This window comes from Periplaneta americana, chromosome 16 (assembly GCF_040183065.1).
Source record: "Periplaneta americana isolate PAMFEO1 chromosome 16, P.americana_PAMFEO1_priV1, whole genome shotgun sequence".
Taxonomy (NCBI): domain Eukaryota; kingdom Metazoa; phylum Arthropoda; class Insecta; order Blattodea; family Blattidae; genus Periplaneta; species Periplaneta americana.
Window position 1 is genome coordinate 84,054,079 of NC_091132.1, and position 12,592 is coordinate 84,066,670.

Here is a 12,592-nt window from a genome sequence, read left to right on the forward strand (position 1 = left end):
CTATAGAACACAAAAGTTAAATTGTAGACGTTAAAACATATTCAATTATATAAAATATTATCTTGTAATAAAAATTTATTACTTCTAAAAATGTCTTGTTAATGTATATCTTTGATCATATATGTTTTTACCAATTACCGGTAGTGTCGTTATTATTGTTACAAATATAAATGTATTAAAATAATAGAACCTTATGGCTCTCATTGATTCCAATATTAAACTTAATATTTTCCAATATTAAACTTAATATTTAAGCAGACGTCGAAATGATTTCAAATGGCTGAAACGTAGAATGTAGGTAGAGCTTTCGAAAGAGGAAGTTGAGCCGTTCTTGATGCATTTAGTTATTTAAATTGAAAACTACTGACGTTGTATGTAGAACTATGAGTTGCACAGACCTTATGTTTTCGAGGTTGAGTTGTGTATCCAGGATTCAATTTAGAATATAATTCTTACTAAAATTCATAATACTTGTCAATTAAAGAAATGATACTTCTGAATGGTTCATTCTCTATTATGAATCGGTCATTGCAGAAAGGGGATAAGTCATAAAATCTTACTTTTGAGATAATCAATAAAAACTGTTTTCTTCTTCCAATACTGGAGTAATCATTATAAATATTTTTTTTTACTTTGTTTATGAATAGTGAAGTATAGTACATCATGTTAAACATCTGACATCTCAAACACTTTTGTTTAAAGTTGTTTAATCGAACCATGACTTATCCCCTTTCTGCAAGGAATTGTTAAATATAAAAAAAATATATATAATTTACAATTTTGGGCTAATGTAATATTTGAAAACAAACTAAATGTTAATAATTACAATGATAACGATGTTTTTGTGTATAATTTCTATATTACTGTCACCATTTACATAATTATTTTTACATTTTAATCATTATTCCTACTACAGGAATGAATCAATATGTGATTTTATATCACAGTTTTAAATCAAAACTCTACTTTTAAACTAATACTTAAAAACTGCATATAGGAGCCCACAATAAAAATACACTAAAGTACTACACAAAATCATTTGTTTCAATTTTTACAGAGTGTATTGTTAGACGTTGGAAGCCACGTCATTTGTAGATTCCTTGTCACAAGGTGGCCAGTTCAGGATCTCTTCGTAAAAGAAAGTGTGTTCCAATGGAATGTATTGCCTTACTTTCGATACGCCTCCAAGTTTTTTTCGTATTAATGGGAATTTTCCATTTGTATGCTTTTGTGTAGGCATTACTATGAGTCCAGAACCTGGTTTTTTCATACAGAATCTGTGTTTCCTCATTTCGCTACCAATGAACAAATTGGTAGTCACACATCCTGGATCATCTTTAAGTAAACAGATTCACTGAATTGTGCTGAAGAAAATATATTCTTATCTTTCCCTTTCTTCCTCAGTGTGGCTAATGAGCAGGTGGTTTCTTGTAATGCTCTGGCCACCAGTATTTAAAATTCAAAATATCATCAGTAGTAACTGATTCTACAGAAAATCTGTTGTCTCTGTTTGCCTGGTAGATCAAGGTATTGTATTTGTCTGCCACATATACCCTATCTGTCTTCCTTAGTTTGCGCTTCACTACACCAAAGTTGCGGCCACAGGGAAGAAATAGATGGCCTCGTTGTGGAAAATAATGAGTGATTTTGTTAAATCTCCCCATTTGGGTCAGTGCAAGCAACAATCAAATTAAGGTATGATTCTTATTTTGCTCTCCACAGTTATCAGAGAAAAGATACAATTCATTTTCTGAAGAAGGGACATTATTTTCAATGTAGTTCAGAAGGAACACACTTCATTTGAAGATTTGTGGCCTATACCTTCATGATAGGTATAGAAGTGCGCCGTATGGTCTTTGAAATTGTGAATGTTGAAAATTAATGACCCAAAGTTGCGTCTAAACAAACAATGAGTAGTTTCTTACCCACATTGTTCTCCTGTCGTACGGGCTGCTACAGACTTCCCAATGGAATTGATGTTCCAATGCCTTCAGTTTATTTTTCTTATTTACATTTCTGCGGTAGTTAATTTCATTGCGTTTTCGTTTACCACTAATAACACAGTTTTCTTCCCTGGGTCACTTACTACTTCTAGCTTATCTGTCATTTTCCTTATCAGCTGATGGGCGCGCAACTTATTAGATCCGCGGCACTCAGTTGCGTCAGTCAGTGCAGAAAGAAGGTAAGTCGCTGACTTGTCTCCTTTCTGCAATGACTGCGCTGCTTATGGTACTCTGCTTTGCGTTGAGAATGAGCAAATTTGACCCATTTCTGTATGGAAATGTGTGTCTAGGTCTGGAGAAAGCAATGGCACTCTTAACTCATTTTCGCGTTTTTCATGACTTATCCCCTTTCTGCAATGACCGATTCATTTGTATTATTCTTTCACCTTCAAACTAAAGAAAAAACGTATTTTACAAACAACTTTAAATTAGTGTAACTCTGAAAATATTGAGAATAGGACCCATGTTTATATGACATTTTTTGCTCTGAATGTCTACGGAAATAATCTCCGTAAAGGACGGTAAATCCTCGTGAATCACCCTGTATATAAGCCGGAACAAGAGATTCTCCTACGTTATGAAATAATAATGATGATTATACAAGGCAGATTTAAACGTTTCGTTTACTCTGATATTTTCGGTGTCATAGCAAATTTTAAATTTTATTTTATTCTATATTGTGTTGTCCCAAGGCGAATTGTTAAATCTCGCCTTGCTTCTCATCAATCAATCTCGTCCATCCCATTGAGTCTTAACACAAAAGAAGAGTCCATTGCCTGAAACGCAAGGTCCGAGTTCGCTGTATTTGTACAAAGTCTGGCATCTCCCGGGGTGAGGAGCAGTAATTACCCTGGCGTGACTTACAGAGTCGCCACGCCCCTCCCCAAGAACGCCACCGAAAAACGCAATTCCCTGAGAAGACGGCACCCGCACGGCCGGCCGGCGCGACTGTTCCGTGCAGCATGAGCTCGTGAGATGCTTCTCCAAGGCACTCATTTGCTTTTTGTGCTCACGGCGAGGGTAACGATCTGCCTCGGGCACCTTGAACAATCGGGAACTGACAGCAAAGCTGAATAAAAATCCCACACAGGGGTTGTGGAGGAGACCACCTGAAAGCGTGAACTGTGTGTGTTCTGGTAATGATTAAGTTTCTTCACGTGCAGCATAAGCGACAACAAAATGGTTCTTCCCATAGATTAAATGCAGTTGAAAGACAAAACGCAGTAGTCTATGTGGCGAAATGAATTTGCGTTGGTCTGAGAAATTTGAAGTCAACCTTTTGTCACATCTCTATCAATATTTGTTTCTTAAAAATTGGTCGGAATTTGTACTACTAGGCTGCGCTCAGACGTGGGTTCGAATCTCGCTTAGGATAATTATTCAATTTGGATTTTTTACGTAGAACTAAGTCTTATCGGCGACTCCTGCGATGGCTGAGTAGTCAGACCTCCAACCTGTCACGGAGACGGTCCGCGTTCGAGTCCCGGTCAAGTCTGGGATTTTTCATCGACTATAGGTCTTTTACTACGTCATACTGCTTTTGACCAATAAAACGGTACGGAAGGACGTGTTTGAACCAATAATGGCTGTTTATCGCTATAATTTTATCATTTCCTTAGCATTTGTTTGTTTTTATCACTTCTCTAGCATTTATTTTTTTATCACTTCCCTAGCATCTATTTCTTTGTTTGCCAACATTTCAAACTGCAAGTTCTTTACGTTGCTATAAAACAAGCTTTGCGATCGTCATTTGTTTCACGCATAGATAATCAACTCAAAAAATTTGTTTGTATGTATGTATGTATTAATAGTACAATTAGGTATACACCCGGTGGCAATGAATTATAATATATAATAATATTACAATAATTACATTAATAAAATTTACAATAATTACAGCAATAAAAAATTAAAATAAACGTAAATTTAAATCTAACTATAAATAAATAAATGCAATAAACCTAGGACTATAAATAAAAACTATGCTATAATAACGCCTACTATAAGCGAAAGTAAACCTAACTTATAAGTACTTCTAATAAATCCCACTATTGTGCAAATCTAGTCTTTCAGGTGAAGCTCCCTGTAAAGCAGATTTGAGTAATTTCAAGGGAAAAATTGTTCCGGGGCCGGGTATCGATCCCGGGACCTCTGGTTGAACGTACCAGCGCTCTACCACTGAGCTATCCGGGAACTCCACCCAACACTGTCTCAACTTTTCCCTTTATATCCACATAACTCGCGTGGGCTGACGAAACGCCAGAGACCCACAACGAGTGCACACAATCGCTCAATTCCAAGTCACACAGAGATTGTGTGCACACGTTGTGGGTCTCTGGCGTTTCGTCAGCCCACGCGAGTTATGTGGATATAAAGGGAAAAGTTATCTAGAGAAAATCAAAACTCGAGTGGGATTTAATTGACTATTACACGATTAGAAGAAAGTATATGAAGATTAGATGTAACGAAGTACTCCAATAAAATAAAATATTAATTGACTTACGAAACTACAACTGTCTTCAAATGTATTATTGTACCACCTCAACATTACGCTAGATGGCAGTAGTATTTTATGATTATGTTTTCTTGTTATCAGTTGTGCCAACTAAGGAATCTTCATTGAACTCTGTGGACGGTTACTAGTCAAGAAGGCTTTGTTGATTCAGTTTCATTTTTATTAAAACATTGCATTCCACTTCAGTTATCCGGATCCCAGTAATAAACGTCACTTGACAGATGATTTTCAATGAATCTTAGTATTAAACAATCTCTGATACGTGACTATTCATAATATCATAAAGCAGAAGCTCTAACATAACCTAAATAATATAAACAAGTGCTACAAAAGTTTTAATTGAGGCTGATGAAATAAACAAGAAAAGTTTTAATTAACGATGTTGAAATAAAAATAAACATGAATAATTTTAAAAGGAACAATTATTGAAAGTACAATTTTCAAATTTGAATGTTTTAGTGGTTGGTGGTTCAGTCGATATTATATTAGACGTGTGCGTAAAAGAAGTGGAACTTGTTGATGTGCATGGTGTATTCCTCAACTTATTCAGGATTTCCGAATGGTGCTCTTCATTTTATTTGTAAATAGGATTTCAGGGAAGATGCATATCTATGACCAGTGATCTTTATTAATTCTTGTTCTTGAATGCCAACGCGAGTCATATTTGAAAGTGCAATGCATCGACTGGAGTGGTTTGTAATTTTTTTTTTTTTTTTGCCAATGCAGTTTGAAATGTTGGCAAACAAAGAAACAAATGCTAGGGTAGTGATAAAAATAAACAAATGCTAGGGACGCGATAAAATTAAAGAAATGCTAGGAACGCGATAAAATTGTGCGATAAGCAGCCATGATTGGTTGAAAGATTCCTTTCGTATCGTTTCTTTGGTCAAAAGTAGTATGACGTAGTAAAAGTGTAATGGTCAACTTAAAAACCCGACTATTAACAACTTAAAACCCAACTATTATCAACTTATGCATTCCTTTTACATTCTTCAAAGGGCCGGTGAGATGAGTCCCGAATAATAATCCCCATATTAACTGAGTGTAGGCTAAACCTGTCTATCATTTGATTCATGCTTATCTGTGTTCTCTCAAGCAGTGGTCCTCATTCTTGCTAACAGTATGGTGAAGAAGTCCCGCTACTTTTGAATCTCTAATTTGGTTTAAAATCCTCAGAACAGCGGAATAAAGATTTAATTAAATCAATTAATATCAAATAAATAGTTTGTTATATTTCCGTCGTTGACTTATATAGGCCTAATATCATACAGTGAAACTCTTTATATTACATATTTTACAGTTTATATGAACGTTTTCATTATTGTGACATCATCAAATAACTTACATATAATTTGCAGTATGGTAACCACATTTGTGTGGCATTTTACTGTAATATAGTAGAATGGAATGTTAGTACAATATTAAAAGTGAGTATTAAAAAACTTAATTTAAGTTAAGAATTACGTAGCTTAAGTTTAATTTGCATAACATCCACAACACATTTCTATAACAATTTATACAACATACTTACAATAATTTTTATTTTAGATAATCTTTCTACGAAGTTCTACAATATAAACCACTACTTCCTAATTATGCTGATAACATCATTATAAAAAAAACTACGTCAAATACCACGTAAGTCTAACCGCACAATTAGTTCATTTAGACATATCTCTTTAACAATTTTATATAATATCTCTACCATAAGCTTTCTCTTTTTAGACAATATTTCGACAATAGTTCCACAATCTGTATCAAAAAATTACACAAGATTGGAATATGAGAGCAACTACATGGAAATTTTATTCATTAAAAAAAACTCATGTCACTTAAATACGTAAACAATACTAACATTAATCACTGATCATAGGTACGGCATATAATACAGTTTATATAAATGCAAAGTGCTTCACATTATACAAACAAAAATTGTAAACGAATTTTCACTCACATATAACCATATGAAGTTAATGATTTATACAACAATATTGCACATTAATCCGTGGTGCTACAGCCCATGAAGGGCCAAGACCGACCAGCAGGCTGCTGGCCTAACGGCCACGTGCCGAAGCAGAGGTGGACGATCATCCAACCAGAATGGAGGTATCGTGTGGTTAGCACGATGAGCCCCCCAGCCGTTATAGCTGGTTTGCGTAACCGGATTTCGCTACGTATCGTAGCTCCCCAAGTGGATCACGATGCTTGGTGGGCACCGGTTCCATACACTGGTCGAAATTTCATGAGAAAATTTCTTCCCCCATGAGGACTCGAATCAGCGCGCATTTCGTAACGCGAGTTCTAGGCAGGATGCCTTAGACCACGATGCCACGGCGCGGGACCAATATTACGCATGACTTTTCATTAAATACAAAAATGTGGGCTTTACAAGTAGGTGAAGGCTCGTAGTATGTTTTTTATAATGTTTTTAATTGTTAACCTAAATTAAGTCTTTTAATACTCACTTTTACTACTGTATTAACATTCCATTCTATATATTACAGTAAAATGTCACACAAATGAGGTTGACATATTACAAATTATATGTATCTGATGACGTCACAATAGTGACGAAAACATTCATACAAACTGTAAACGTGTTCTTAATTCTTGTGTTCGCTTCGTCTGCGATGTCCGTCGCGCTGACCACATTGCCCCATCCTTCCAAACTCTAAACTGATTACGGCTTAACGAACGTAGAAATTTTCATTCTCGTGTTCCCCTTTTCCAAGTCTTTCACACCTCTACACCTACCTACCTTGCCTCCCGTTTCAGTTACCTGTCATCATATCATAATCTCTTCACCCGCAACCAAAATAGCCGCATACTAGCCATACCAACACATAAGACATTATCGTATTCATCATCATACACAATCTCGCTCTCGCGCTTGTGGAATACCCTACCCAGTGACATCAGAGACTGTCGGAATTCAGTAGCGTTCAAAAGCAAACTTATTAAGCATTTTCTTACTGCGTAGAGTAGGTTTAATTTTTACTTAATTAATAAAAAAAATGTTTCTATCTTCTTAACTTTTACAATAAACTGTCTAGCTTTTATTAATCAGTTAATCTTTTAGTACTTTGATTTTTATTGTATTTGTAAATTTAATATTAATTGTAACTATAATTGTAATTGTATTCTTAATATTGTAGTTGTAATCCCCTGGTAGAGGGGAAGAGAAGGCCTGATGGCCTTATCTCTACCAGGTTAAATAAATAAATAAATAAATAAATAAATAAATAAAATATGTAATATAAAGAGTTTCACTCCATGATATTATATAAGTCAGCGACGGAAATATAAGAAAACATTTGATAACAGTTAGAGACTTTTCTGAATATTCTCAAAATAAATTGTAAATCAATTAATGTTTAATAAATATTATTATTATTATTATTATTATTATTATTATTATTATTATTATTATTATAATCGAATACAAAACACAAGGATTATAACTGACAATGAAACTTTCCAAAAATATCCTAAATTTAATTTAAATCACTACTTAGTACCTCATAAACATCATTGTATAGAGCACATCTAGGTCAGAAAGCATGGGTAGACATAACGGCTCGGTTAGAAAAGCCAACGTACTATGGTAGGAACGATCATGATTTTAAAATCAAATGTAGGAAACAGAAAACGGATGAAGGTAAATTCTCATTTTTAAATAGAACTATAAATGATTGGAATGACCTACCTGCAGCGGTCTTTGAGGGCTGTCCTTCCTTAAGGAGATTCAAGAATAATTTAAAAAGTTGTATATAAAGTGAAAATTAAAATTAAGGTGACATTCAACATTTAATTTTTTAAGGTGACATGTATTTATCTAGGCTGACGAGTTTATTTCCTTGGTTTGAATTGTTAATTATTTAAAACTAGCGTGTAAGAGGGCCTTAGACTAGAAATGTTTAGTTTAAATGTAGTTCTGTTTATAAGTATGCATAAGGATGTAATTATTTGACTTATTTGAACTGTTGTATCAGTGAAGCGAGGTGAGTCAGTGAAGTTATGGTTTTACAGTGCAGTGAACAGTTCCGATCAGTGATAATTTATAGCGTCAATGAAATGTGTTCTATAGTGTCAGTGAAATGTGTTACAGAGTGTCAGTGAAATGTGTGCTAAAGTGTCAGTGAAATGCGTCATAGTGCCACTACAGGGAATGAGATGAGAGTAAAGTGAAAGACTATTGAAACTTATGTAGGACCTATAGATAATTATGTAGGTTGTATTTTATTTTATGTTTTATTATTATTGTGTTAAATTGTATTGTGTATCATTATTGTATTGTGTGTAAAATTGTATATGTGTTGTAAAATTGTATTGTGTATTGTAAATTTTATTGTGTGTTGGTTATCATTTTATTGTGTATTGTTAATATTGTATATACCACTGCCACCGGGTGCTTGCCCACTTGCAGTGTAAATAAATACATAAATGTAATTCCTAAATGCTGCGTCGTCTTACGCTATCGTATGCTTAGAGACATAGGAGCTATAACAGTTAATAAAATTTATAACACGCTTTTAACCACTTGACAACCTCGTTAAGTGGACGAGGAATCAATCGTCCAAGTGTGACGCTTGTGGCAATTTTGTTTGGGCTATTAACATGCATTGCGCTACGAGTTAGCAGTTAGCAGAAGAGCCTGAGACTCTGTAGCTCGTGTACAAAGATAAGCAACTGGAATTGATTCCGCTTCTTGCGAAGGTTTCGGAGAGCACTGTCTGAATTTTAACGCGATCGAATCTGCCTCTTTAAGCCATCTAATAAAAAAGTGACATTTTTATAGATCCTATAAAGAAAGAGAGTAAAAGCAATTACCAACTTTACCCGTGGCTGTACATCACGTTCACATTGTACCGTCTGTTATCTGCACAGGCGGATCTTAAGGGAATAAAATTTGCAATAACTTCCAGAAGTCGTAAATCGTGTGTTCTTCGATCTCCACTTCAGGACGATGCCACCGTTCAGCTGCATCGACTGCTGCATTTCCCTCGTGCCTAACGACAGAGCATGCAAAAACTAGTCGAATTAATTTCAAATAACTGGCGTACGTCTTGTGTTTATGTTTTCCTAAGGTGGGTCCAGGCTAGCGAACCTGATAGGCTATACGAGTTAACGAATTTCACAATGAGATCCTAAATATTTCAGAAGAAATTGAAAATAGTAGTAGTAGTAATAATAATAGTAGTAGTAGTAGTAGTAGTAGTAGTAGTAGTAGTAGTATCAGTATCAGCAGTAATAGTATTAGTAGTAGCAGCAGCACCAGTAATAATAATAATAATAATAATAATAATAATAATAATAATATTATTATTATTATTATTATTATTATTTATTTCTTGATATTTAAGTGCTGATCAACAACAATAATAATAACAAATTAATAAATAATACTAGCGCATTCAAAAAGTAATGGCAACACAGTTACTGTTTCACATTGAATTTATTTAGGTTACTTTTTACATTACATACTTCAAATATACACTATCTACCAAAAAGTTATTGGGCACTGTTTTTGCCCCTTTAGAACCTCGTGGTACCACCTCTTGTTGCTATAACAGCAGCCACCCTGTCAAGGATGCTCTCCACTAGTTTGTGTAGGATATACACTGGAATGCGTCGCCATTCCTCTTGCAACATGGCACTGAGTTGGACAATGGAAGTTGGCCGCATCTCTCGAGACCTCAATCGCAGATCCAATTTAACCCAAAGGTGCTCAATGGGATTGAGATCAGGACTCTGTGCAGGCCAGTCCAACCGGTGAACATTATTGTCTGCATACCACTGCATAGTAGCCGCCGAAACATGGGACCAACTTCCATTGTCCAACTGAGCGCTGCTGTTATAGCAACAAGAGGTGGTACTATGAGGTTCTAAAGGGGCAATTACTTTTTGGTAGATATCGAAAATACGTTGCCAAATCCTTGGAAGATGACGGACCCCATCTGCAGACTCATTTCTGGATATCTCTATACTGATATAACTAAAACTCTTTGGATGCCAACTCTTGATTGAAAGCGAATGCTTCGCTTCCATCAATCTTGCAGAAGTTGGGTGTGGTAGGACTTCTCTCCCACAAGCTTCTTGTAATGCCCTAAAGCACTGAGTTGCACTATTTTCTCTTGCAACTTGGGTTTTATGACGCACCTTTGTTTGTAACTACTGAACAATTTTTAGGGCTGTATTACTTACTACAAATCAGAAATAGTGACAATATTTACAAAGTTACTTCGAGGCTTTCAATATTGCAGGTTTATGAAAGAATCGTTGCTCTGTTACATATTACAAGATGCTACCACTAGGAGCACTAATTTACAGGATTGTTGCCATTACTTCTCAAGGAGATGCACTATCACCGGTAGATTAAAAAAAAAGAGGTAGAGAGATGTAATCTGAAGATTTACTGTGAAGTCAAAACAGGCGATTTGACTATTTGGAGAAGTGCAGGGGAAGAATAAAAGAACAAATTGAAATCAAAAGTGTAAGATTACCAACAGAAGCAAGAGATGCAGGAAGATTAAAAAAAAAAAAGAGATGGACTTGTGCAATCTGAAGATTTATTGTGAAGTCAAAACAGCCGATGTGGCTATTTGGAGAAGTGAAGAATAAAAGAACAAATTGAAATCAAAAGTGTAAGATTATCAACAGAAGCAAGAGATGCAGGAAGATTAAAAAAAAGAAGAGATGGAGTGGTGCAATCTGAAGATTTACTGTCAAGTCAAAACAGGCGATGTGCTATTTGGAGAAGTGCAGGGGAAGAATAAAAGAACAAATTGAAATGAAACTATAAGATTACCAACAGAAGCAAGAGATGCAGTAAGATTAAAAAAGGAGATGGAGAGGTGCAATCTGAAGATTTACTATCAAGTCAAAACAGGCGATGTGGCTATTTCGAGAAGTGCAGAGATAGAATAAAAGAACAAATCGAAATGAAAAGTGTAAGATTACCAACAGAAGCAAGAGATGCAGGAAGATTAAAAAAAAGAGACGGAGAGGTGCAATCTGAAGATTTACTATCAAGTCAACACAGAAGATGTGGCTATTTCGAGAAGTGCAGAGTAAGGATAAAAGAACAAATGGGAATGTAACGTGTAAGTTTACCAACAGAAGCAAGGGCTGCACTAAGATTAAAAAAGGAAATGGAGAGGTGCAATCTGAAGATTTACTATCAAGTCAAAACAGACGATGTGGCTATTTCGAGATGTGCAGAGGAAGAATAAAAGGACAAATTAAAATGAAAAGTGTAAGATTACCAACAGAAGCAAGAGATGCAGGAAGTTTTAAAAAAGAGATGGAGAGGTGCAATCTGAAGGTTTACTGTCAAGTCAAAACAGACGATTTGGCTATTTCGAGAAGTGCAGGGGAAGAATAAAAGAACAAATGGGAATGAAAAGTGTAAGATTACCAACAGAAGCAAGAGATGCAGGAAGATTAAGAAAAGGAGATGGAGAGGTGCAATCTGAAGATTTACTGTCAAGTCAAAACAGACGATGTGGCTACTTCGAGAAGTGCAGGGGAAGAATAAAAGAACAAATGGGAATGAAAAGTGTAAGATTACCAACAGAAGCAAGAGATGCAGGAAGATTTAAAAAAGAGATGGAAAGGCACAATCTGAAGATTTACTGTGAAGTCAAAACAGGCGATGTGGCTATTTGGAGAAGTGCAGAGGAAGAATAAAAGAACAAATTGGAATCATTTGTTATTCAATTATTTTGCAGGCATTCCGTACAGACTATGCCAGGCTGTCACTGTGTTAAGTATTTGTAGAGGAGGCCATATCTTCTGGCAGAGATGCAAGCAGAGAGTCAAGGTTGCAGACGGTTGTCTGCAGCCCTATAACGAATGGGTCCGAAGTCTGGACTGCGACCAAATGGATCGAGGTGACCGACACGTGGCGAGGTAATACAGCGATCGCACGCTGTGTGAGTGACTGCGGTCGTTACGCGACTACCGCTGCTCGTACCCTAAATCACGATTTTCGCCGAAGAGGCTGCTTGTTTTCCATACGACATACCTTTGGTGTTGCTTAGATTGATTTCAGAATACATCACTGAGCTTCTGT